This window comes from Neophocaena asiaeorientalis, unplaced genomic scaffold (assembly GCF_003031525.2).
Source record: "Neophocaena asiaeorientalis asiaeorientalis breed wild unplaced genomic scaffold, Neophocaena_asiaeorientalis_V1.1 scaffold171, whole genome shotgun sequence".
NCBI lineage: Eukaryota > Metazoa > Chordata > Mammalia > Artiodactyla > Phocoenidae > Neophocaena > Neophocaena asiaeorientalis.
Genome location: NW_020174013.1, coordinates 3,492,042 through 3,518,851, shown reverse-complemented (window position 1 = coordinate 3,518,851; position 26,810 = coordinate 3,492,042). Strand labels below are relative to the sequence as shown.

The 26,810-nt window shown below is 41.8% G+C and overlaps 1 protein-coding gene across 3 annotated transcripts in view; it reads right to left on the bottom strand.

The window, feature by feature from the left end:
* TMEM178A (transmembrane protein 178A) overlaps positions 1–26,810 on the bottom strand; it is a 236,314-nt gene that overhangs the window by 140,362 nt on the left and 69,142 nt on the right. For all 3 annotated transcript variants that reach the window (XM_024753439.1, XM_024753442.1, XM_024753440.1), the window contains exons 3-4: positions 26,124–26,246; positions 22,767–22,893 (exon numbers count right to left, since the gene is read on the bottom strand). The gene's annotated coding sequence lies outside the window, so the exon portion shown is untranslated. The remainder of the gene's footprint in view (positions 1–22,766; positions 22,894–26,123; positions 26,247–26,810) is intronic.

The window sequence follows — 26,810 nt, the reverse complement described above, 5'->3', positions numbered from 1 at the left end:
AAAAAAAAAAAGAAGCAGGGCTTCCGTGGTGGCACAGTGGTTGAGAGTCCGCCTGTCGATGCAGGGGAAACGGGTTCGTGCCCTGATCCAGGAAGATCCCACATGCTGCGGCCCGGAGCAGCTGGGCCCGTGCGCCATGGCCACTGAGCCTGCGTGTCCAGAGCCTGTGCTCCGCAACAGGAGAGGCCACAACAGTGAGAGGCCCGCGTACCGCAAAAAAAAAAAGCAAAATGAGTCCTTGAACCAAAAAACCTAATTAAGCTTGTAATTTTTCTGATGGTAGATCCAAGAGATGAAGCTGCGGTTTTGATTTTTCCCATGTGTAGAAACAGGAAGATGTAGATTACTGTGCTCCCGACTGACTCTGGGAAACCATTTCTCTCTCTGAGATTGGCGTTGACTATGAATACCCCTTATTAACCCCATTTTCACTTTTCCCTGATTTTAGATAGTTCCATCTTTGCTATTGCACGTTAATTATAAAGAAAGGTGATGAATTTTTTCTTAAGTACTTAACTCAATGGAGGTTCAAATTTTCAACTTGCAAAGTACTTGAGATTAGGATGCATGAATTGCATCGTATGAAAAGTTCAAGGTAACTTTATTTTATGCAACTGATATTTTTGTGTTTTCCCCCATTAGAATATCCCCATTATTTTTCTCTCCATATAAAAATAGTACTTGCTCATTTAAAAAATAATCAAGCAGTATAAGACTGTGTACACAAAGAAATGAAAATTATCTACAATCTCACCACCCAATAACTTCTGGCAATTTTTTAAAATTGAGATATAGTTCACACACTATAAAATTTATCCTTTTAAAGTGAACAATTAAGAGGTTTTCAGTATATTCACAAGATTGGGCAATCATCACCCGTATCTAGCTCCAGAAGTTTTTCAGCATGCCAAAGAAACCGCTGTACCTATTAGCTGTCACTTTCTATCCCATGTACCCCACCCCCCCAGTCCCTTGCAACCAATAACCTATTTTCTGTCTCTCTGAATTTCCCTATTCTGGACATTGCGTTTAAATGAGATCATACAATATGTGATCTGTTGTGACTGGATTCCTTCGTTTAGCATAATGTTTTCAAGGTTCATCCCTGTTGTAGCAGGTAAAAGTACTTCATTCTTTCTTATGCCTGAACAACTTTCCATTTTACAGATAGACTACATTTTTTTAAACCACTCATCCTTCATTGGTGAATATTTGGGTTGTTTCCACTTTAGGGCTATGATGAATCATGCTGCTATGAACATTCATGTACAAGATACGTTTTCAATTCTCCTGGCCTAAGAATATTTTAATCAATAACATTTCAGACTTTTTCTATGCATATCTATATTTACAGATAAATATATTGTGATACATTATTGTCCCCAACTATTTACTCCCATTTCCTGTAGGAGAAATAATTCCTGTAGGCAATTAATCAGTTGCCAAACGACTTGCAGTGCCTTCGGAGAGAATATATATCCCTACCCCATCATCAACCCCATCATGTTGCTTCCTTGGTCAATGGTCTGTGAGTGCATGCGATACACTCCACAACTGAGCAGAAGTTTTAGAGCCAGTGTGTTTTTCTGTGAGCTGTCCTGCTCTTTCCCTCTGCAGTGGGTAGGAGACTGCTTCTTCAGTTTAGGTCCCAGAACAGGACCAAGGAGCTGAAATGCAGCTGACTGTAGCCATTACCAACGTGAAAGAGAAATGAATTAGTATTATGAGCCACCGAGATTTGGGGGTCATTGTTTCTGTAGCAAAGCTGACTAATGCATAAATAAATCATATATTTTCTGTTTTCCCCACTTACTGTTATACTGTTGACATTTTTACAGATGTAAATTTATAACAGTGGAGTTACTGCAACTGAGGTCCAAATAGACTAAGTGACTCGTTCTAGGTGACAAAATTAGTAAGAGAGACAAAGTCAATTTTATATCCCTGCTCTGACTTGCAATCCTGTTTTCTAATCAAAGCAAAGGAGACGGTAATCTGGGACATTCTGGTGGGATTACAGGACATTTATAAAAATCCTCATGCAACTGCACAATTGTTGGTCTGAAAATTCCAAACTGACTCATGTTGTACTAATGAATGAGTTAATACTAATTGGAAAATTGTAAGAAGCTGAAATGTGTGTGCTGTGCTTTTTGCAAAAATTTCTCTTTTAAAGTGGGTAGCATATTATAAGAGTTAATCCTTATTCTTTATCTCTGCAGCCTTCAGGTCTGGAATCCGTACTGACAAATAAGTAGTTCTCTGCTTTCAATCCATTTTGTGTGCCTCACCCAACTGCCAGTGTGTTTTGCATGATTTAACACAATTGCCTGCTTTTGCCCCGGAGGCTGGATGCTTAGCCTCCAAGGAACCATGAAAGGAAGGAAATCTTGGCCAGCATCTGCCCACACTCCGTCTGGTTTAAGGCAGTATTTCCATCTCTTTTTCTATCTTAAACTCATAAGTAAATAACAGTTTTCCATAACTAATTTTCAGAAAGAAAGGATTTTGGTAAATCACCACTATTAGTTAATAATAGCCAATAGCTTACAAATTACCATGGTTAGAACATACAAGTTTTAGTCTTACTATCACTTATGGGTGATAAAATGGCCACTGGTGGTCTTCAGAAACCTGAACCCAATACCAGAAGAGTTTGTCTTCCTTATTTTCTACTGAGGAGGCAAAACTCCATTAAAAATAATTGACTTCCATGCTTTAAAAGAGGTGAGAATAGTTGTTTCTTTTACCAATTTATTTTTTTCCCTCTGATCTATTGGCACTTATACACATAAATATAGAGCATATGACCAGAATGCTACAAACTGTGAACCTTTTATATCAAATCTATTTTATATGTATTACAGCATAGGCTTTTAGAGATCATCTTAGTCTAATCACCTCAATTTACAAGCAAGAACAATAATATCCTCAGAACGTAAAGGGCATTTCCTAGGTCATGAAGCAGGTGGCAGAGCTGGGCCTAGAACACCCGTCTCCTGAGCCTTAGCCCAGGTCTCTCTTCTCACTCCAGGCCACTCCCTTAGCAAATGTGTAACCCAGACGGCATTCTTAAGACCTGCTCAAGATGGGAATAAGATGACACCATTGAATCTTCTAGAAAGTTGAACCACCCAGGGAAAGTGCCCTGTGAGTGGGCATGAGCCCTGTGGAGGAATAGGAACAAAGATACCTGCTAAGGTGACGGATGGAAGCAGACACAGGCCTTTATCTAGTGGCAAAATTATGACCAAGTAAGTTTCTCCAATCCTCGGATTGTCCCCCGAGTGGGACAAGCCAGGGCTAGTCAGAGACATCTAACGCAAGAGCAGTAGAACAAGGAACCCTGAGGGGGGTCAGTGGTTAAGACACTGCCGATGTATTAACCCCTGAGCCCAGCAAGATCTGGATTTGGTCTATGAGAGGTAGGAACAACTTTGGCCTTGCAGCTGCTGTGAGGTTAATTATTCTCCTCATCCAGCCAGAAGCCTTCAGTCCCTGGATCTGAAGGGAGAGCCACATCCTCTGGCCACATTCACCAGTGTCCACATTTCACCATGACCCAGGCATATCCTGGAACTGGGAGAAAAGTCAGAGGAAGCAAGACCTTGACAAGGCGGGTGGAGGGGAAACTAGAATCAGCAGGTGACCCCCAAATAATACTACCAACTCTGATCCAAGCTCAGGCTTTTAAGAGGGAATTAGAAATGCCCTTCATGGGAGGCTCACACAGGGCTTAGTCTATTTGTTTTTAAACCACCAGGTTATTCTTAGGCACAGGGTTTCATAAGGTCTCCAAGATAAGCCAGTGTTTGGAAGGCTAAAAAGGTGAGACACCCAAGCTCAGTAATAGGACTTATGGAAAAAATTAGGTCAGCCATTGTTCTAAGGCCTCAGAGGGCCAACAGTTGAAACAATTTTGCTTTTCTAGCTTTAGACAATTGCTAGGAGCATGGGGTAGGAAAAGGAACCTCAGATTATGAAACAATGTGGAAAACAGACATGGTGCGAGTAATCAAAATCAGAAGATCTTTTGTATATAAGTAGAAAGAGTTGTCAATCAGTAGAATTTTTGGTAGATTATATACCTAGATTATTGTTGGCACTTAAACTTTCTTTCCCTTTTCTCCTTTCTCTCAACTCCCCCAAATAGCCTCTGCTTACTGAAAAAACAAATCCAAAATGCCAAATAAATCTTCATTCTGATTACAAAACTCCAATGTGTAGGCATTCCGTCACTGCTTGTTATTAAGCAATTTCTGCTTCCAAAATGTAATTTTTTTCCCCTTTTTTCTTCCTTTCAGACTTCCCCAACATTTTATACTCCCAATCAGCTGTTTCTCATAACACGCCTCTTAGGCAGGTCAGGGAGAGTTTTATCTGCACATTCCACTGGCACCCAGAAATCAAGGTTAAGTGTAAGATCAAGGACACAGAGCCAGCTGGGGCAGAGCAGGAGTCCGGAGGCCCTACCACCCAGGGCTCCACACGCCTCATTATTATTTTTTTTTTTTGCGGTACGCGGGCCTCTCACTGTTGTGGCCTCTCCCATTGCAGAGCACAGGCTCCGGATGCGCAGGCTCAGCGGCCATGGCTCACGGGCCCAGCCGCTCCGTGGCATGTGGGATCTTCCCGAACCGGGGTACGAACCCGTGTCCCCTGCATCAGCAGGCAGACTCTCAACCACTGCGCCACCAGGGAAGCCCCACACGCCTCATTATTACACTGCCTTTTGAAAACCCTTGCTGAGACTGGAGTTCCTCCCCTTTTATTGTCACCCTTCAAATTATTAATGGTCCAAGAATCCAGAATCCCAACTAGAGTTTTCCTGAAATACCTCACCACGGTTGAGGCACACTCAGTGTGAAGCATCATTAAACTCACTGCCAATGGACCAAGCAAGACAAAAGAGCCACAGAATCCTACTTGTGAAACTAAAGGGATATTAAAGTCACTTTCATTAGGCTGAGTTTTTCACCCACTTTATACTCGCTCCTCTGTTAACAAGGGGACCCCATTCCAAAAGCACTCTGGTGTCAGCATCATCATTACCAGAGATAGAAATTATATCTGAGATGTTAAGATGTGTTTAAGTGCTGGCTTTCTTTTCCTGGGAGGGCATGGGTTAATCACTCCTCTATCTCACCATCCCCTTGTGTTCTAAGCTTTGCAATTATTCCTTTCATGTTAATGATGGAGCAGAAGTATCATTCTGCTCCCATGAAGCTGAGCTATGTGGGCTGCAAGGGTGACCCTGCCCTCAGGAAGCTCAGAACCTAGGAGCACCTCCAATAGCATTGTCAGCTGTTGGTCTTCTTGACCATGACCCTGCGCTGGAAGGATCAGAGCTGCTGCCTGAACTTCATTAGTCAAGGCCGAATGGGGTGTATTCCCCCACCTACCCAGGCCTACATTGAACATATCTATCAATATAGCAACATTCAACTGGATTTAGAGCACAAATCTGGCGCTTTAAACCAAAATTTGGACTGTTCACTATGAGAAACTTGGGGCTATAACTTTAAATTCTAATTTTAATCATGCATCCTGAGATGTTTGGTACCAAAGCAAAAAGTCCTCAAAGGTTGATCCTGGAAGCCATTTGCCTGAATCTATCTGACAAAAGCACAAAGGGGAAGAACACCTGTTTTCTAGTCTCATTTTCATCCATAACCAGCCATCTGACCAAGTCACAGGACCTCTCTCAGCCTTCTCACTTTCCTTATCCAGGGAAAGACAATACTTCACACTTTACCTTCAAGTATTTCAACAATGATGTTAAGTAACACAGGCAAAGACACATGGTAAAATGTAAAGCACTGTGTTCAAGAAGGAGAAGATTGTTATTTCTTTGTTCACTTGTGCTAGCATCCATCCTGCCATGTGAAAACTTACGGAGTCCGGTCAGCTGGAGCCAATGTCAACCCAAAGATTTTAATCATCACCAGTGTAGCCTAGTAGCTGTCCGTTTATAAGGATTCTCTGAAGTCTTGGCGTATATCTTCTCTTTCCAATAACAATAATATATTTGTGTACCTCTTCATGGTGTGAGTGTGTGTGTGTGTCTTCTTATCTAAATATTTCAATGGCACAGGAACCAGCCTTCAAAGAATTTTTTTTAATGTGTTTTCTGTGAAGGATGTCTTTTTCTCAGACCTTCTCTCCAGCATCTACTTAAAATCAAAGACTGCCATGCGGCCTGCAGTGTAACCTAGACTTTTATTTAACCCTGTCTTGTGATGTTACGGGATACAAATGAACAGGAAGTGTTGAGATGGCAACTGTTTGGAAAGAAGCCTGGGGCTGAAGCAGAGGACTCTATATCTCAGCCTAAAAGTGGCCATGGCCTCTCTATGTTAAAAAACAAAACAAAACAAAAGTCTACAGATTCTTCCACAAGTAATTTGCAATGGAAGAGAGAGACAGAGAGAGAGAGAGAGACAGAGAGAGGTGGATTAAGGAGAGTTAAGGTCATAGTGATATGTACCCCCTGATATAATTCCCATGAGAGGGACACTTTACCCTCTATGATATTCTTCCCTCAAACCCATAATCCCAGTCTGATCACGAGAAAACATCAGAGAAATCCAAACCAAGGGACTTTCTATAAAATACCTGATCATATCAAGACAAACAAGACTGAGCAACTGTCACAAATCGGAGAAGTATAAGGACACAATGACTAAGTGTATTGTGGTGTCCTGAACTGGATCCTGGAACAGAAAAGGGGCATTAAGGGAAAAACTGGTGAAATCTGAATAAAGCCTGTAAATTCGTTAATAGTAATGTCCCAGAGTTAATCTCTTAGTTTTGACAAATATACCATCAATATGTAAGATGTTAACATTAGGGGAATTTGGGTGAAGGATTCACAGGAATTCTCTATACTGTGTTTGAAACTTTTCTGTAAATCTACAATTATTCCAAAATAAACAGTTTATTTTATTTTATTTATTTATTTTTGGCTGTGTTGGGTCTTTGTTGCTGCACATGGGCTTTCTCCAGTTGCAGCAAGCGGGGGCTACTCTTCCTTGCAGAGCGCGGGCTTCTCATTGCAGTGGCTTCTCTTGCTATGGAGCACGGTCTCTAGGTATGTGGGCTTCAGTAGTTGTGGCTCGCGGGCTCTAGAGCACGGGCTCTAGAGCGCAGCCTCAGTAGTTGTGGTGCACGGGCTTAGTTGCTCCGCGGCATGTGGGATCTTCCCGGACCAGGGCTCAAACCCGTGTCCCCTGCATTGGCAGGCGGATTCTCAACCACTGCGCCACCAGAGAAGAGAGAAAGAAAGACTTCATAAACTTATCCACCAATCAAATTGTGGGACTTTATTTGAACCTGGATCAAAGAAAGTATTTTTAAAAATTTATTTATGAGACAACTGAAAATTTAAACACTGGCTCTTTGATTATATGAAGGAATTAATTATTAATTAATTTTAGGTGTGCTAATGGGATTATGGTTATAGTTTTTTAAAGGAGTCTTTATTTTTTACAGACACAAACCAAACTAATTTATAGATGAAATGATACAATGTCTTGAATTTGCTTCAAAAATAATAAAGGAAGGGGAAGTTGGTGGGGGTGTGAAAAGCATGAGTAAATAATTACTGAAAATGGGTGATGGATGTTTGGGAGTTGATTATTTTATTTTACCTTCTTTGGTATGTTTCAAATTTTCCAGAATTTTTAAAAAATTAATTTAAAAGATCCAGCGGAGAAAAACCGTAATCCCATACATTTTGATCACATCGCATCATCTCTGCTGCTGTACCTGCCACCTCAGCAGCCCCCCAGTTATTTTCATGCAGCCTCCCACCCTTACCAAACCCAGAGGCCAGCTTTGGGATCAAAGTTCTCCCCGGATCGCCCACTCACTCCCATGCGCCTCTGGGACAGGCTCAAAGGTACCAGAACATCATCTGGTACCAAGGAGGACTCTCAGCTGGGAAACCAACCCCGGGAACCTGAACCAGTTCTCCAGTACTCTGGTAGCTACATGGGCCACCCAAGCCCAGCAGTGAGGGAAGAGGGTGTTTATCATGAGTCTAAAGGCAGCCCTATCCTTCAGCCAACTCTAGGAGGAGAGAGGTCCCTCCTCTCTCTCTCAGCGATGGTTTTGACATTTTAGTTCCTTTCAACCTCCAAGCAAATTGGATGTGAACACAGATGAACAGGAAGAGAAGTGACGAAAAGTCAGGGCTTTATTTTAATGCCGAGTTTTTTTTCTTCCCCAGTGCAGAATTCATATTAAAGAAACAGCAGGATGCTGACAGGAAACTGTTAAGTAGAAATAACACTTAAAACAAGTCAGAACAGCAGGCGTATAAGTTGGTTTGTTAATTATATCGGATTTTATTTTCTAATGAATGCCCTAAGAAAGGGGGAAATCATTCTGACAGCTGTTTGAAACCAATTTTTTTTTTTTTTTTTTTTTTTTTTTGCGGTACGCAGGCCTCTCACTGTTGTGGCCTCTCCCATTGCGGAGCACAGGCTCCGGACGCGCAGGCTCAGCGGCCATGGCTCACAGGACCCAGTCGCTCCGCGGCACGTGGGATCTTCCCGGACCGGGGCACGAACCCGCGTCCCCTGCATTGGCAGGCGGACCCCCAACCACTACGCCACCGGGGAAGCCCTAAAACTACATTCTAAGTCCTCTTAGAAAGATGATACGGAGCAAGAGCAATCAGATTGCTATGAAGCAAGAGGAGGTCTCCACCGGCCCCCGTCGTCGATCAGATCTGTGAAGCTTCATGATTTATAATCCTGTGGATGAGGATCTAAATTCCTGTTTTAACTGATGCCTGTGTTACTTGGTAGAGAAAGTCTTTTGCTCACTTATGGGGAAGGTACTGATCGAGACACATACGAAATGCACATGTAAGTTGCCCACATTTATAACAAGTAATCTATAGCTCTTTTCTAGGTATTATATTCCCAGAGAGAACAAAGTAAATTTGCCTTAGAGGAAAGTGTTAATTTTATCCTGATTAACTAGCTAAATGATTTACACAGTCATGAATCAGAAAGAAAGATATAACTTTTAAAATGATTTAAATGAGAAAGCCAAAAACTATTTGGGGAGCAAGGGTGGGAGTGAATTAACTGACAAGAGTGTTTTTAAATTGCCCTAGGGTGAATTAAGCCTCCTGCTTTTTTGTCAGAAATAAGTAATTAGTAAAAGGAAGCCGCATAGTTCACATCTTGGCATTTTTATCCAGAATTAAGGTTTCACATTATACATTCCCACACTATGTGGCACTTTACAGTCTAACTACAAATACCTGCACATCCAATCAAGGATACCTTGGAGATCAGGTCTATGCAGACAGAGCAGTCTGAATCATTTAGAACACAATATGTGATGGATAAAATACAATAATTAAGGGAAAAAGCAGACTTGTCATCTAGATAATCCAAGCATCATCTCAGTTCCCAGAGGGATGGCCCTCCCTCCTCTTCCCTTCACCCAGACCACCTTCAAAACTCTGCTTTGAATGGTGCCCCCTACAGGAAGCCCTCCCTGGTTCACTGACCTAATCCTTTCATTTTGCTCCTCACTGCCACAAGTAGCATGTCTGTTTTTTGCACTTGGTCTGTAGTAGCTTATCTTATATCATTATTAAAGTGTTCCTTTGCCTTTGTGTCTTTATTTTATCTACCCCCTTATAGAGAAGTGCCTTAAGGACCCCACTGTGTCTTCCATTTGCTGGGTATTTCCCCAGGATGCTCCCTGTCATCAAGGAGGACTCACAGGAATGTTGCCTATCAACTGTGCACAGCCAGCATCAAACTGATGGCTTTGGCTTGGCTATCAGTCCTGTCTAAAAGTTTGGAGGGGGGGGAAATGTGAAATTATATAAATAATTTTTTTTTTTTTTTTGCGGTACACGGGTCTCTCACTGTTGTGGCCTCTCCCGTTGCGGAGCACAGGCTCCGGACGCGCAGGCTCAGCGGCCTTGGCTCATGGGCCCAGCCACTCCGCTGCATGTGGGATCCTCCCAGACTGGGGCACGAACCCGCATCCCCTGCATCGGCAGGCGGACTCTCAACCACTGCGCCACCAGGAAAGCCCTATATAAATAATTTAAATTAGATTCTTTAAAAATCTCCTGGAACCTGTTTCATTATCTGTTATGTAGAAATAACGTGAAATTTCCATCCCTCACCCTCCACCCTGATTTTCTTTAAATTGGCTATTCTTGGTTTTTTTGAATTGAAGGTTTCTTCAGGCTTGCTTGAATTTTACTAATAAACTCAAAACCCAGCCTGTGGGCTAGATGCAAGGCTGTGTCAGCACAGATGCCAGCTCAGGGCAGCAGTGCTTCCTTCTCAAAGGGACTGGCTTGGCCACATTCCGAAGTTAATGCAATGTCTGTGGCTTGGGGGAGTTTGGCACAGTAAAGGGGTCTGAATTCCTGCAGTCACTGACTCTGCAGTCCCTCTGGGGAGAAAGAAGGAAATGAAATTCTTTAACACATTCTCAAGTCCATGGAATTCTGGCAAACAACAGACGGGTTAATTCAAGATGGGGCTGAATTAAGATAGAGCCAGAGATTGGGAATTGATTTCCCAGGGATTGACGTAAAATATTTTCTATTTGAAACACTTTTAAAATGGAATTTCTTACCCTCTCTTTATTAATATCCAATGTATTCAGGAACCTATCCTGAGGCTGTTTTAGCCAAGACATGTAGGCTTGCACTTAAGAATGAGTGTATGTTGGGATTTGGGAAGGGAGGAGAAACTCGCTGTGAAGAAATGCATCCCTTCTGCTTCTGGGAGCCAAGGACAGCAATCCAATCTGCAAAATGTCTCTCATCAGCTTTCTTTCCACCAGCATCTCACAAAATTTCCTCAGAGTTTTCAAGAAAACTGGTGGAAGAGGTCATGCTGACAATGAGGGGCAGCTGTAGGCAAATTAGCTCAGGTGTGGAGTTAGGCAAGAAATCAGTGGCTAAGGCTCCATGCTCCCAATGCAGGGGACCCAGGGTTCAATCCCTGGTCAGGGAACTAGATCCCACATGCCGCAGCTAAAGATCCCGCTTGCTGCAACAAAGATCCCGCACACGGCAACGAAGTTCCCATGTGCTGCAACTAAGACCCGGCACAGCCAAATATCTAGGTAGATGATAGATATATAGATAGACAACAGATAAATAGAAAATAGTTTTTTAAAAAAGAAAGAAATCAGGCTAAGGGTTGGAACAACTAATGAAAGTGCTAAGAGCAGAATGCCCAGTTGACAGCACCGGTATGTACCCCAGCTGCCCAACCGTGATGACGCTGGGTAGTGGGAGAAACCCATGAATGGGAAACCAAGCAGTGGGAGCAGTTTCCAACTGTCCAGTGACCAGGTTCTAACCATCTCTCCAGCACCCATCAGCAGGGGCCTGGCAGTGTCTTGCTATGCCTTTCTAGACCTAGGGTCCCCCATCTGTAAAATACGCAGGGCCAGCTCCACGGGCGTGCACTGGGCTTAGTGCTCGGCTGTCACCATCTTGAAATTCTTAATAACAAGGGACCCCATATTTTCATCTTGCACTGGGTCCCACAAATTATGTAGCTGGTCATGGAACTAAAAGTAGGATATTAAGGGGTTCTAGTTAAATGAATTGATTCATTTATATTATTTTAAGCTATCTGTAAAATTATCCTATGAAATCAGGGTGATGAGAGAATGGAAACTAGAAAGAGACCACACTTTAAACATGCTTTATTGGCAAATGGTGTGGTCTTGATTAAGAGGCTACTCCAATTAACTGACAAGGTTAGCTGAACTCCTCCATATAGATTAACTGTCAGCAATAAGATGCTGAGTTACTTACTAAACATGAAAATTTATACTCAAGGTATCTTAATCTCCTGGCTCTTTCGATGTCAGGGGACGCTCATTCTAAATTCTCATTGAATAATACAACATAGAAAATGTATGGCTGTTTTAGTTTCTGGTGATTTTAGTTGTATTAAGATCATAGTAATATTCACAATAAAAAGCAAACATTTATTAAAGACTGACTATGAGTAGGGATCTTTGTTAGGTTCTGGGATTTGAGATTTAGGACTAGGATCAAAGTCGGGATTAAAGTTATAGGGGTTAGGATTAGGGTTAGGGGTTGGGATTATGATTAAGGCACAGTACCTGCCTTGGAGACATACTACACACAGAAACCTAGACAGACTATTCATGTGTATAAACAACATATACATGCTTGCACACACATACACACACTGTAGAAAAAAAGAAGGAAGTTTGGTTAAGGACCAGTGAGCCTTAGAATACTACAGGAGTTCAGGGGAGGGCAATCTCAGGAAGCCAGTCTAAACCCATCATGGTCCCCCTTGGTGACAACAGGGTGGACCCCATCATATTCCCTGCAGCTGGTTCCTGTTCGAGTTTGGGAGTCATCGTTGAGTCAATGAATATGTGGTGACACCATTTCCCGGGAGGCTCTGGCTAGTCCTATGGAGACCCAGAGGTGAACAAGCTGAGGCTCTGGCCTCCACACAGCTCCAACCCGAGGGAACGAGGAACACAGATGCGTGACGGATACCTCTCCATGACCACCAGCCCCGCCCCCTGCAGCTGAGTGACAGGAGGACTCTCAGAGAAGATGCTTCAATGTAATTCTCTTTGGGTTATTGGTGGAGGCAGTTGGAAAACGAGAAAAACATCAATCAGGGGAATCAAAAGAAGCAATCTTCCATCAGTAGGAGTGCACCAGGAAATGGTGAGGTGAGAATGTGACTTAAGATAGAGGCTTGGGTTTTACTCACTAGCTGGCTGCCAGGCAGTCCCAAGATCTTCCCAATCCTATTTGCTCAGAGTGACGATCACAAAAAATGTTACCCGACATTTCTAAAAGTAAAGAAATACGCAGCATCATTTTGCTTTGCTGTAAACAACTCTGATTTTTAAAATCCAAAGAGATAAATCACTGAAGAATCCCTGATTTTATAAAATGTCTCACTACAAGATGGCCTTAAAAAGGAAATTCCCACAGTAGTACATTTTAGGTAGAATTTGACTTCCACCCAAAAAATTTATATGCAACATGCAAGCAGCCCATGAACTATATAAAGTCAGGTAGGCTTGAAGTCGATCCAAGTCATAAAAAAAATATGAAGCAGTCATTCTTCACCAAGATTATTCAATTGAGAAATCTGGAAGAGCAATCTAAACAACAATCTTCCTGTCAGTGGCTGTATTATTAGACTGCAGCTTTCCAGTTTCCTGTATGTTGACAGGAAGCTGATCTCCTGAAGTAGAAAGAATAAGACAATGTATACCCGTGGGATAATTTCTCCAGCCCTATTAAATGTTAGTCAGGGCCAGTTTGTCTACACGCAGCCCCTTCCACTGCAGAGAAAAGTATGAAGTAACAGATTGGCATACAGGGATTTCCAGGAAAGTTCCAGAATGAAGTATTTAAATGATGACTTGTGAGCACTTAGAAATTGAGAAGTGATCACTGATTTGTATTTTCTTGAGCAGCCATCCTAAATGATTGATGAAAAGACTCATGTGAAGCCAGAGGGAGGGCCCTAATAGAATATCACAGGGCTCTTCCCTGCTCAACATTTTTTTTTTTTTTTTTTTTTGGCGGTACGCAGGCCTCGCACTGTTGTGGCCTCTCCCGTTGCGGAGCACAGGCTTGGGACGCGCAGGCCCAGCAGCCACGGCTCACGGGCCTAGCCGCTCCGCAGCATGTGGGATCTTCCCGGACCGGGGCACGAACCCGTGTCCCCTGAATCGGCAGGCGGATTCTCAACCACTGCGCCACCAGGGAAGCCCCCTGCTCAACATTTTATCAACTCCTAGAATAAACATTTGGAAAGCCTCCCCTCTTAAAATTTTTTTTTTTTTTTTTTTTGGCGGTACGCAGGCCTCGCACTGTTGTGGCCTCTCCCGTTGCGGAGCACAGGCTTGGGACGCGCAGGCCCAGCAGCCACGGCTCACGGGCCTAGCCGCTCCGCAGCATGTGGGATCTTCCCGGACCGGGGCACGAACCCGTGTCCCCTGAATCGGCAGGCGGATTCTCAACCACTGCGCCACCAGGGAAGCCCCCTGCTCAACATTTTATCAACTCCTAGAATAAACATTTGGAAAGCCCTTTTATCAAAATCATGTGGTACACAAAGCTGGAAGGCTAACCTATTAGGTAGCAGAATCTAGATTCAAAGAGTTTCAGTAGTATGGAAGAAAGAATCAAAACAAACAAAATATAGTTTATAAGGGATAAATGTAAAATTTCACATTTAGGACTTTATATAAAGGAAAAAAATCTGGCTTGATGGAAGGTCATGTGACAGAGAACTAGGTGTCTTGGCTGGACACAGGTTTTACATGGGCTCTTAATGAAATATAGATATTAAAAACAACAACAAAACGCTAATGGATTCTTGGCAGTTAACATTTATTTTCTCCTTGGTTATCAAGGATTCTTATTTTCTTTATACTCTTCTGAACTCTTTCAAGTTTTCTACAATAAGCATATGTTATTTTTATGAACAGAAAAAAATTACTCTTAGTCTTTGAAAATATTTGAATGACTGTCTATGGAAGTTGGAGCAGGGTATTCTGTATAGTTTTAGAGGCTGGAACTAGGAAAAATGGCTAGTATCCAGTTCACAGTGGAGTGAATTCCTACTCCTGGAAGTGTCCACATAAATGTTGGCTAACTACAAAGGTAGCATAGTATAGCACGGTGGCTAAAAGCTCTGGTTTCTGACAATGGCCTGACAATGGGTTCAAATCTTGACTGTGCCCCTTATTACTTGTACGACTTAGACAGGCATTCTACTATTTCTCCATCTATGAAAGATGCATGATGGTAACTGTACCCTTATGGTTACAAAGGATTCAATGGGTTCATCTGTATCAATGTTCTTAAGACAGTAACTGGTCTATGCTCAATAAACATTAGCTACTAGTATCTGTCAGAAGTGGTACAGAAAGAATGTCTGCTTCACTTGAGAAATAAAACGAAATGATTACCAAGGGTTCCCTGCAATTCCATGATCTTATTGTTCTAGGTGGGAGATTGCCCCCCTCAGGTGGTACTTTCTTATTACCTAAGTCTGAAGTTCTGAACAGAATCTTGATAATGACAAAATTATTGCAGGAGAGGAAGTGTCCACATGAGGATGCCGTCCAAAGGTTATGCAGAATCTCATGAGTTTCCTTACCAATAATAGAAAGGAGACCCAGCAATGGCACTGGACATGTAAACCAAATTCATGATTGAGGTTCCAATGACTAGACAAAAGATAGGGCATGGGTGAAACAGTCAGAAGAAAAGGGAGCCAAAGGAATTACAGTAAACAAAATTCCATGTTCATTTATTTATTCATTCATTCATTTATTCAACAAATGCATTTCCCAAGCATCTTCTATGTATGTACTAGGCACTGTGCTGGCTCTAGGCACAGAAAACCAGGCAAAGTCCCTACCCTAATGGAGTCTACAGTCAGTGGGAAGTTTATTTGAACCAAATAGTTATACCAATAAATATAAAATTACAGCCATGATCAGCATATGAAGGAAAAGTGCCCAGGGTCATATGGTAGAGATTTGCCCTGGATATAGAGGTCAGGGAAGATAGCCCTGGGGAAGCCATGACTGAGCTAAGATTTGAAGAAAGGGGGGAAGTTACAAGATGAAAAGGGGCAAAAAGCAATTGGTGAGGGGAAGCATAGCAAGTAAAAGGAAGTGAAAGAAGACCAGAGTGACTGGTCTGCAGGAAGCATGGTGGAGCATGGTTTGAGATAGAGCTGTATGGGTGCAGGGCCTGTTAAGAATATTGTACCCTAAAATAATGGAAAGGCATTCAAGTATTTTAACCATTTTCAGGTGGCGTGGGGGTGGACACGAAGATCAGGTGAAGAAATCACTCTGGATACACTGTGAGAGGCAAAGGTCAAAATGGCTGCAGATAGACCAGTAAGGAGGCTTTTACAGCAATCTAGGTGAGAGATGATGGTAGCTTAGGATAGTGGGAAAGGACGAAGGAAGAGGAGTATGGATTCAGGAGAGGTTTAGAAGGCAAAATTGAATGTGAAGGGTAAAGCAGAGGAAAGGGTCCTGGAAACTCCCAAGTTCTGGCCTGTTTAACCCTTCAGTGAAATAGGGAGCACTGAAGAGATTTGAAGTGGGGCTGGGGGGAGATCAAAAACTTGGTTTGGGGACAAAACTATAATTCAAGAAGATACATGCACCCCTATGTTCATAGCAGCACTATTCACAATAGCCAAGACATGGAAGCTACCTAAATGTCCATGAATGGATAAAGAAGAGGAGGTACGTATTATATATACAATGGAATACTATTCAGTCATAAAAAAGAATGAAATAATGTCATTTGCAGCAACATGGATAGACCTAGAGATTATCATACTAAGTGAAGTAAGTCAGAAAGAGAAAGACAAACACCATATGATATCACTTATATGTGGAATCCAAAATACGTCACAAATGAAGCTATCTATGAAACAGAGACAGACTCACAGACATAGAGAACAGACTTGTGGTTGCCAAGGGGGAGGCGTGGGGGAGGGATGGATTGGCACTAGCAGATGCAAACTACTATATATAAGATGGATAAACAACAAGGTCCTACTGTACAGCACAGGGAACTATATTCAATATCCTGTGATAAACCATAATGGAAAAGAATATAAAAAAAGAATGTGTATATATATGTATAACTGAGTCACTCTGCTATTCAGCAGAAATTAACACAACATTATAAATCAACTATACTTCAATTTAAAAAAGTAAAATTGGAAAAAAAGAGTTTGGTTTTGGATGTGTTACATTTTAGATGTCTGTGAGACTTCCCAAGTGGAAATGTTAAGTAGGAAGTTGGATACGTGGGTCTAGAGCTCAGAGGAGAGATCTAGGCTGGGGAAACATTTTTGGCATGAATAAAATATAGAATAAGGAGAGAAGAGTGTCCAGGAGTGAGCCTTGGGTGTTTTAATATTTATTGACTTGAGAAGAATAGATAAGGCTACAAAGGAGATAGCAAATTGGCTGTCAGAGAAGGTAGAGGAAATCAGAAAAGTCTTGTGTCACTGAAGCCAAGAAAAGACAGTGATTGCAGGCGGAGGAGTGGTGAACAGGGTGGACCACTGTTGGGAGGACAGGGAAGAGGAAGAACCTCAGCACAAGCTGTTTGGTTGGGTTGATGGGTCAGGACCCAACCTGACAGTGACCTGAGGAGTGAGTGGGAAGTGAACAAATAAGAGTCCACAAGTATATTCTTTCTAGAAGTCTCTAGAAAGGGGAGAAGAGAATGTGATGGTTTGAGAAGAATGTACAGTTGGGATACGGTTGTCTCCACTCATCCCACTCCACTCTCAATGGGAGTCTTGAGTAGCTTTAAAGCTGACAAGAAGAATCCAGTTGAGAAGAGACTGAAAATAAAAGCATGAGGAGAGAACATGCAGCACCACAGTGGGATAAGGGGCTAAAAAGGATACATGGCCAGGGACTTGCCTTTTGGCCAGGGAGATGACGCAGGAAGAACTGCCTGGTCACAAGGTGGTCACAAATGGTAGGACTCGATGTTATGACAATGCTGGTGGAGAATGAAGCAGCTGGGATCAAAGCTCTGTGTTTCTCCCTGGTTTAGGCTTCCAAGCCAAATATTTGTGAGAAATTGGTACGGTAAATCTTAGCTCAGGTATCCCAGAGATTGGATCCTTGCCCCAGATAGAAATAGCAGTAGTCCCTGTGGGTGGGAGTTCTTAGGGTTCTCTTCTGAGTTGAAATCCAGACCAATTATTATCTGAGGAAATGATACCAGGTATGTTTCCTCATTCAGGTCACAAGATTATTTCCCAGAACCATAACATTTTGCAAATGAAGAAACTGAGCTGCATCCCTAGCTATGGCTCATCTCAACCAGAATGGAAGAATTTGGAGTTTGCACGAGTCCAACTTTCCAGTGTTTTCTAAAGTGTAGAATACCAACATGGCTTGAAGCCATCGTCTGAGACACAGTGTCTTCAGACACCCACTCCCAGGCCTTATGAAGTCACAGCAGTGAAGGAAATCCAGTTTGTCGCGAGCATCTGCTAGGTGCCAGGCTGTGTGTCAGTCTCATTGGCAGGCATCATCTCATTTAATCCTCCTAACAGTCTCTGGATCTGAGCTTCTACCCAAGAAAAGAGAAATCTGCTTTGACACCTTTCTGAGAGCTCCAGGCTGGTTCTTTTACTTCCCTGGTGGCCTTCATGTATGGCTCCAGGCTAACCTGGCCTGCCAGGCCCATGACAAAGTAGATTTTTGAGTTTATGGCAGCACATTTCCCTGAGCTTTTCCATAATTCTCCCAGCCAACCCAAGTGCCAGGAAAGGTCTGTATTTTTATCTCAACTTTCCTTTCTTCCAAGTTGTGTTCCAGACAAATATTTGTGGTCATTGCTCAATGAGACCAAAGCACACAAATGTCATGTGCTAATTAAAAAAAAAAAAAAAAAGATAAAAGGCAGGAGGAAGGATTTTCTGAGTACTTACCAGAGACCTAATACATTACTTTTTAAGCCAAGCAACCCAAGCTTAATTCCAATCCCCATTGTCAAAATCCTTCCATCTCTCAACTGACAGAACCAGAGCAAGCCACTGAGCAGGACTTCGAGGAGGAAGTGAGGTTTCCAACAAATAGAAGGCAAACTTCTCCTCTCCATTTCTCAAAGACATATTTCGTCTGTGATTGGCCACTAGGGACACTTAGGATCAACACTTTCCTTGTTGCTAGTCACCCTACCATAACTGCAACACCTCCTATGAGAATATCTCCCTAATCAGCTTTTATGTTCTGAATTTCTATAAATGTTTCTTGGTATCTTGTTTTTCCCAGTTTTATAATCAGGTGATATAAGCATAAGTAGAATGCTGACCACTGACCCCAGACTCATAAAAGCAATCCCTAAACAAGTTTGTTCCTAAGAAACAGCAGCTCCGATCCCAAAGGATACTCCTTCACAGGGCAAATAAACATGATGTGTCTGTAATTCCAGAGGGCCCTAAGGATTGCTGAAGTGGGTCAGGGATTCAGAAGGCTGCTCCATTCCCATCTGGGAGGAATTCCTACTTCCTTCCCTCTCCACCCTTTGTCTGCCTGCCCCCAACCCCCCACACTTCCTCCGAGTAAAAATGAGGGAGGCTTTCCTCCCCCAAGTTTGCACCCACCTGTCCCTGAGTTCAGTAATGAATCAGTCAGTAACAATGTACTGAATACCAGCTACATGGGAGACTAGATTACCTTTCATTACCTCTGTCTGCATAGCTCATTAAGAATGAGGAACATAGCTCTTTGAAAACACATACTGTAGAAATGCTGAATAATAATGATAACTATGAATAACACATCAGCCTAAGTGGAAATCGAGTTTTACTCAGGTGGATAAAATTACCTGCAGAGTACAATACATCTATGGAATAAAGTGAGTCAGCACCCAGACACTTGTCCTGTTTGTAACAGTGATATTCTTTATTCAGTTTGTAAGTCACACCTGGCATTCAAAGCCTGTTTCTCAAACACAAGGCCCTTGAAAGCTTTTCCTTTTTAATATATATGCGCCATTGTCTTTTTCACTAGAATAATTTCGAGTTACAGGCTCTTTTCCCAACAAGATCAGGTAGGAAAAAAATGCTGAGGTGAACTTATTGTGTGTTTAATTCTTTCTTTCCTTCCTTCAGCGAGCATGTGTTGCAGGCCTGCTATGCTTCAGGTATTAGGCCAGGCACTGAGCTACCAGGGTTAGCAAGACACAGTCATGCCCACAAGTTGCTCACAGCTTAGCAGGTACCTACCCAAATTACAGCAACTGTTACAGGTGCCATGACAGACATCTGTGAAGTCGTTACGGTAGGGGCCCAAAAAGCCGATAAGGTGGGTTCTACCTATGAAAGGTCATAAAAGACTACAGAAGAGATGGAAAACAATCACTTGGTCAAAAATGCATACCATTTCAGATTCACATTCAAGCATCATGTTTCAATGCATTTTGTCATTAAGTGACTAATCTCTCTAAATACAAAAGGATTTGTTATTTCTGGCAGAAATGATAGTCAAGCTTAGGAACTGCAGTACTGGCTCGATCAATATGTGAGATGTTTTTAATTGAGGTCTGTGGTTTGTATATTCTTCTATAGAACAATCCACAATTGCTGTCAAATTTTTCTATTCTCAGCTGGCTGATCTACAAACAAAATAAAGCAACAGTTTCAACCCATTCTGCAAAAATATTCTGGCCCAGAATCTACTAAAGTTGCACATCCTAGAGTAGTGACTTCACTATTTAAAATATATCTGGTGAAATTTGAATAATCTCTGCAGTTTAGTTAATAGTTTTGTACCAATGTTAATGTCTTCATTTAGAAAATTGTACTACGGTTGTAGAGTTAAAATTGGAAAATGTGGGTGACGGAATATATGGGAAAGCTCTGTACCACTTCTGCAACTTTTCAGTAAATTTAAAATTAGTTCAAAATAAAAAGTAAATAATACATGTGTGCGTGTACAGATGCATTTACATTTTTATGAGATCAATGCTACACAAAATGTGTTTCATAAATTCTTTTTTTTTTGGTGGGGGGCTTTGAGTCACCCGTCCATGAGGTCTTTTCTCCAAGCAGTTTCTTTTATCTCCATGAAGATTTTATTTATAAAGTGCAGCTTATTTATAAAGTGCAGCTGTTAATATCTACTTTTTTTTACTTTACATTTTTTTAAACACTTTTTAAAAAATAAATTTATTTTATTTTATTTATTTTAATTTTGGCTGTCTTGGGTCTTCATTGCTGTGTGCGGGCTTTCTCTAGTTGTGGCAAGTGGGGGCTATTCTTCGTTGCAGTGCGCAGGCTTCTCATTGAGGTGGCTTCTCTTGTTGTGGAGCACGGGCTCTAGGCACACGGGCTTCCGTAGTTGTGGCACATGGGCTCAGTAGTTGTGGTACATGGGCTCAGTACTTGTGGCACGCAGGCTCAGTACTTGTGGCGCATGGGCTTAGTTGCTCCGCGGCATGCGGGATCTTCCCGGACCAGGGCTCGAACCCGTGTCCCCTGCATTGGCAGGCGGATTCTTAACCACTGCACTACCAGGGAAACCCTACCTTTTTTTTTTTTAATTGAAGTATAGTTGATTTACGATGTTGTGTTAGTTTCAGGTGTACAGCAAAGTAATTCAGTTACATATTATATATATCAAAGAATATATATAATATGTATTATATATATAAGAATATGTATTTTTTCAGATTATTTTTCCATTATAGGTTATAATAAGATATTGAGTATCATTTCCTGTGCTATATAGTAGGACCTTGTTATTTATCTATTTCATATATAGGACTGTGTATTTGTTAATCCCAAACTCCTGATTTATTCCTCCCCTCCTCAATATCAAAAAAAAAAAAAACCAAGCAACCCAGTCAAAGAACGGCAGAAGACCTAAATAGACATTTCTCCAAAGAAGACATACAGATGGCTAACAGGCACATGAAAAGATGCTCACATCACTAATTACTAGAGAAATGCAAATCAAAACTACAATAAGGTTATCACCTCACACCGGTCACGATGGCCATCATCAACAAGTCTACAAATAATAAATGCTGGAGAGGGCGTGGAGAAAAGGAACCCTCCTACACTGTTGGTGGGAATGTAAATTGGTACAGCTATTATGGAGAACAATATGGAGGTTCCTTAAAAAACTAAAAATAGAGTTACCATATGATCCAGCAATCTCACTCCCAGGCATATATCCAGAAAAGGTGAAAGCTCTAATTTGAAAAGACACATGCACCTCAGTGTTCATAGCAGCACTATTTATAATAGCCAAGACATGGAAGCAACCCAAATGTCCATCAACAGATGAATGAATAAAGAAGATGTGGTATATATGTACAATGGAATATTACTCAACCGTAAAACAGAATAAAATAATGTCATCTGCAGCAACATGGATGGACCTAGAGATTATCATACTAAATGAAGTCAGACAGAGAAAGACAAATATCATATGATGTCACTTATATGTGGAATCAAAAAAATGATACAAATGAACTTATTTACAAAAGACTATTATTACTATTACTAATCAGACTATTACTAATCAGAGAAACTAAATATGGACACTGAAAGCAAGCATTTAGAAACTTTTATAACAATTTAACATTTCCACAATATTTAAGCATATGATTGTTTTCCTAAAAATTTATTTTTATTGCCTTTTTTAAAAGTATCAATCTATATGAGGCAGAGTTCTCCAGAGAAACAGAATCAACAGGATATGTGTGTGTGTGTGTGTGTGTGTGTGTGTGTGTGTGTGTGTGTGTGTGTTTATATATACAGAATTCCTTCTTGCTCAGGGGAGTTCAGTCTTTGTTCTATTAAGGCCTTCAACTGATTGGATAAGGCCCACCCATACTATAGAAGCAATCTGCTTTATTCAACTACTGATTTAGCTGTTAATCTCATCTAAAAAACCACTTTCACAGAAACATCCAGAATAGTGTTTGACCAAATATCTGGGCACCCTGGCCTAGCCAAGTTAACACAAGTTATCACATAGTCCATGACAGGTTGGAAGATAGTTTGAGAAGCATTGTACAAGACAACTTTTAATAGTCTACCAAATAGTTCCATTAATAAAAAATCATTCAGGCTAAGAATGTTCATTTTATGTGGAAACAGGGGAACTACTGTGAGCAGTGCCCTGAATGGTCTGGGGGGAAATAAACAGAATCACTTTTCTATACTCACCATTGAGCTTAAGCCATTAAAATCCACCTTTGCCCTTTGAGACAGTTTGTATAGCTCTAATCTTGAGGTTCCCAAACTTTCCCAATTCACAGCATCTTAGTGTCTCAGTAATTTTTTCACAGAGCTCCTAGGCCAAAAGAAAAAAAAAAACCTAACATAAATCTCATTTATTCAGTAGAAAGTTCCCAACAACTTAGCCATTTGAAAATATAATACACATAAGTTGAAAGAAAAAATATTTTTATTTTGTTCTTAACCACAGTTATTTATAAAAGGATATGTATGCCAGGCATTGAATATCGTCTCTCAAACCTTGGAACCTGTATAGACACCACCAGTTATTCACCTCGTGTTCACACTGATTTTCACTTACTACTTGCATTTTATAACAGCTGCTGAAAATCCAGCTTCTCAAAGATAAGACATCTTTGAAAGGAGTGCAGCACAATCTAATGTTGAAACTGCGAACAATCTTGACCAAGTAGCTCACCTGGTGGCCAACAGATGTCAAGCATCACCACATCTCCCTCAACATTTAGCCTATGCCACGGGATGTCCGTGAGTTTGCTGTGGTGTCCTGGGCACCTAGCGCATAGTTTGTGATTCCTGGCTCTATTCTTTTTCCATTTTTGATTCTATTCTCCCATTTGTAAAATATAAGCACCCACTTTAAGTGTCTAGCGACTACCTCTGTTAAAGCTGGGATTAAGCAGAATATAACATTTACTGTCATGTTATAACTCTGACCTTTCACTGCTAGCACTCAAGAAGCTGTATATTCCATCCTCTGTTCTTTGTCTCTGGTAAAGGCTGTAGAGGATGAGAAGGCTCCCAATGGCCAGGCATACCAAATATGTGTCTCGGAGAACAGAACAAAATCTTTTGCTCTGTTATACATTTAAATAAAAATACAGTTTTTAAACAAGCTCATAAATAAATACAGAGAACAGACGGGTGGTTCCTGGGGGAGTGAGGGCGGGGGACAAAATGGGTGAAGGAGGTCAAAAGGTACAAACTTCCAGTTATAAAATTAATAAGTCAGGGGTATATAATGTACAGTGTGGTAACTATAGTTAATGATACTATATTGCATATTTGAAAGTTGCTAAGAGAGTTGATCTTAAAAATTTTCATCACAAGAAAAAAATGTTGTCACTATGTACGGTGATGGATTTAACTGGACTTATCATGGTGATCATTTTGCAATATATACAAGTATCAAATCATTATGTTGTATACCTGAAACCAATAAAATGTTACATTCAATTATACTTCAGTTTAAAAAAAAGAATACAGTTTTTAACTCATGATGTTATCTTTTAACAGATCATTAGATCAAGACTGAAAGCAGTACAAAAATAAGTAGAATTTGGTACCTTTCTCCTAATTTTTAACCATTCTCAATCACATTTTAATCTAATCCTGATTTTTCTATCCAATTATATTTATTTCACTCACCCTAAATTCCTGTCCCTTGGGTCATGTAAATGGCTCTAACAGGAGTACTTTGGGACTTAAGCATGGCTTGAAATCAAAGCCTTTGTTTTTTTCATCTGGGTCTATATGTTCTCTTCATCATTAGAGTTGTCGTCATCATCATAATATGAACAATTTATCCTATTTGGCTGGTACCAACATTTGGAGAGATGGCCTCCCTCTGTCTCCTGTTTCTAGCTTTTCCTGGCTCCTTTTCCATAGGCAGAGGCAAGGGGAGAAAGAGGGAGACTCATATATCTTACACTCCCTGCAAGATTGTCTCTTCCTGGCAGCAACAAAAAAGACTTTCTCTTTCTCTGCCTCTCTCTCTCCCCACTCCTTTTCATAAAGATCCCCTATGTTCTTTTATCTACTGTCTATTACCACCTTCATATGGTTGATACCACCTACCTCTGATATTAAGCTACTGTCTTGTAATGGAAACTACATTCCATCGCCAAGGATAAATCCAAGCTTATCAGAATATACTTCTTAAAGCATGTTTCATAATAAACAGCACACAATTGTAGATAGCGGCACAGAGCCACTGGGACTCCAGAACAGGTGTCTGATGCCGGAACGCAGGAGAGCAGTGCCCTTCACTGCTGCTCCCATTTCACCCAGCCTGATGTTGAACTCCCCCCTTCTTTCTTGCTGGAGATTTTCTATAAACCAGATGTCAACAAATATATTGGATTCTTTATACTTTAATCTGTTTAACATTTCGAAAGTGTTGAAAGAGTTGGGCACATTATTCATTTCAACTTAGCTACTTTCTGATTACCTGGGGAAGGGATTAGCAGGATACCTGTTTGAAGCAAGGTATCCCAGAAGCCACCTCACTGGGTTTAAAATCTAACTGGTACACAGCCTTCAGTGGGAAGACTGATGGAGGGCATTCAGTAAAAATTAAGGGCCTAGGAAACACACAGGCCCCCAGGCCAGAACAAAGCAACTGAATGATGGTTCCACCTGGGAGTCAAGGTGGGAGTTTTTCCTTGCCATGCTCCTGGGGACAAAAGTGAAGTCAAAACTTCCTCGCAGCAGTGACGAATTCCTCATCAGAGGGCCTCCCGCTTTTGCCAAGCTGATTTCGTGAGTGGTAAATGAAGTGGTCCTCAAAGAGAGAGCTCATAGAGGAGGAAACAGGAAAAGCACAACTGAATCCCCAAACATGCCCCGCAAAGTGAAACAGGAGGAACTTTCAGAAGTGATGAGAGAGACCAGCCTAACCCCAGCTCTGTCTCAGACACGTTTTCTTTCTTCCTGACTCATCAGGTTTCTTTAGGAAAGCCTGGTGAGAAGGGATTAGGAAGCAGGCGAGGGAGCCAACCTTTTCTGGCAACACGGGGCTTTGTGATTTCAGATTCTGCAAGTCTTCAAGAACAGACTCGGTGTGCTAGCATTCTAGGCTGGAGGCCAGCAACAGTTCAGCTACAATGAAGCACATGAGATGGCTGGTGCTGTCAGCCAGAGACCCAAGGACTTTCCTGGGGCTGCACCTCTCTGGAAGTTTGAAGCTATCGGGACAGGTCTGCCTTCTTGAAAGGTGCAAATGTCACCAGCCAGGAGTGGCAACCTTCTTGAAATGCGCAAACGTCACCAGCCAGGAGTGGCAGATGCCGAGAGGCATCTGAAAACAGATCTCCATCTGGTAATGGGTTAGGCTTCCTGGGACGCAGATTAGAATAGTTTGAAATAAAGCGACGGAAGCACCGGTTTGGCTTTTCACATATTGTAATGGTCTGTGGGTCATTTCCTGCCTTTGGAATTTATTTCCTTTCCAGGTTCAGCAGAACCCAATGAATACAAGAAAGAGATTGGGAGTTTTCTTTGCCTCAGGCCCAGCAGAGGGGTAGCTCTGTATCTGTGAACTTGTACCTCTGAGGTGGGTGCCTCTTCCCATCTGCTCTCACTGAGCCCGGTAGGAGGGAAGCTTTAGGAATGGAACAATAAATGGGGAAGGGAGCCATCTCCAGTTAAGTCAGATGAATCCTCTTGTTCCTAGAAAACAAAAAGGGAAAGAATCGATTGGGAGGGTGCAAAGGATGCTTTATGTGGGGGAGCTCTTTACTATCAGTATCCCGTTCAGGGAGGGACACAGCCCCTCTCGGAAAGAGGCCGACACCAGCTCCATGTAGTTAGGTACTGAGGACAGGTTGCTTCACAACCATGACCTGTTTTGTTTTATTTTACTAACCTTCGTTTCCCACTTTGTCCCCCCAGAGATTTAACATAGCAACGACTGTCTTCCTGGCAGCATTTTAATGCTCATTCTGGGCACTTTGAAGCTGATGTGAATCCTTACTGCAAAATTTCTCCACAGCTCCCAGTATGCCCTGAACAGCCGCTGTAGTTCTGCAGTGCAGGGACGCCCCAGAGGTCGGGGTGAACTGTGTAACTCAGAGGGCTGTAAGAGCTGGTCAAAACTTAATGCAGAGGCTGCTGCCACTGCCGTCTCTCTTAAGTCTGAAAAGGTTTGTCTCTCTGGAGAGTGATCCACAGTCACAAGTTCCTCCTAAAAAGCCAGCTCATGCAGGCCTTGCTGTCAGGAGGAAGCTCGTGGAG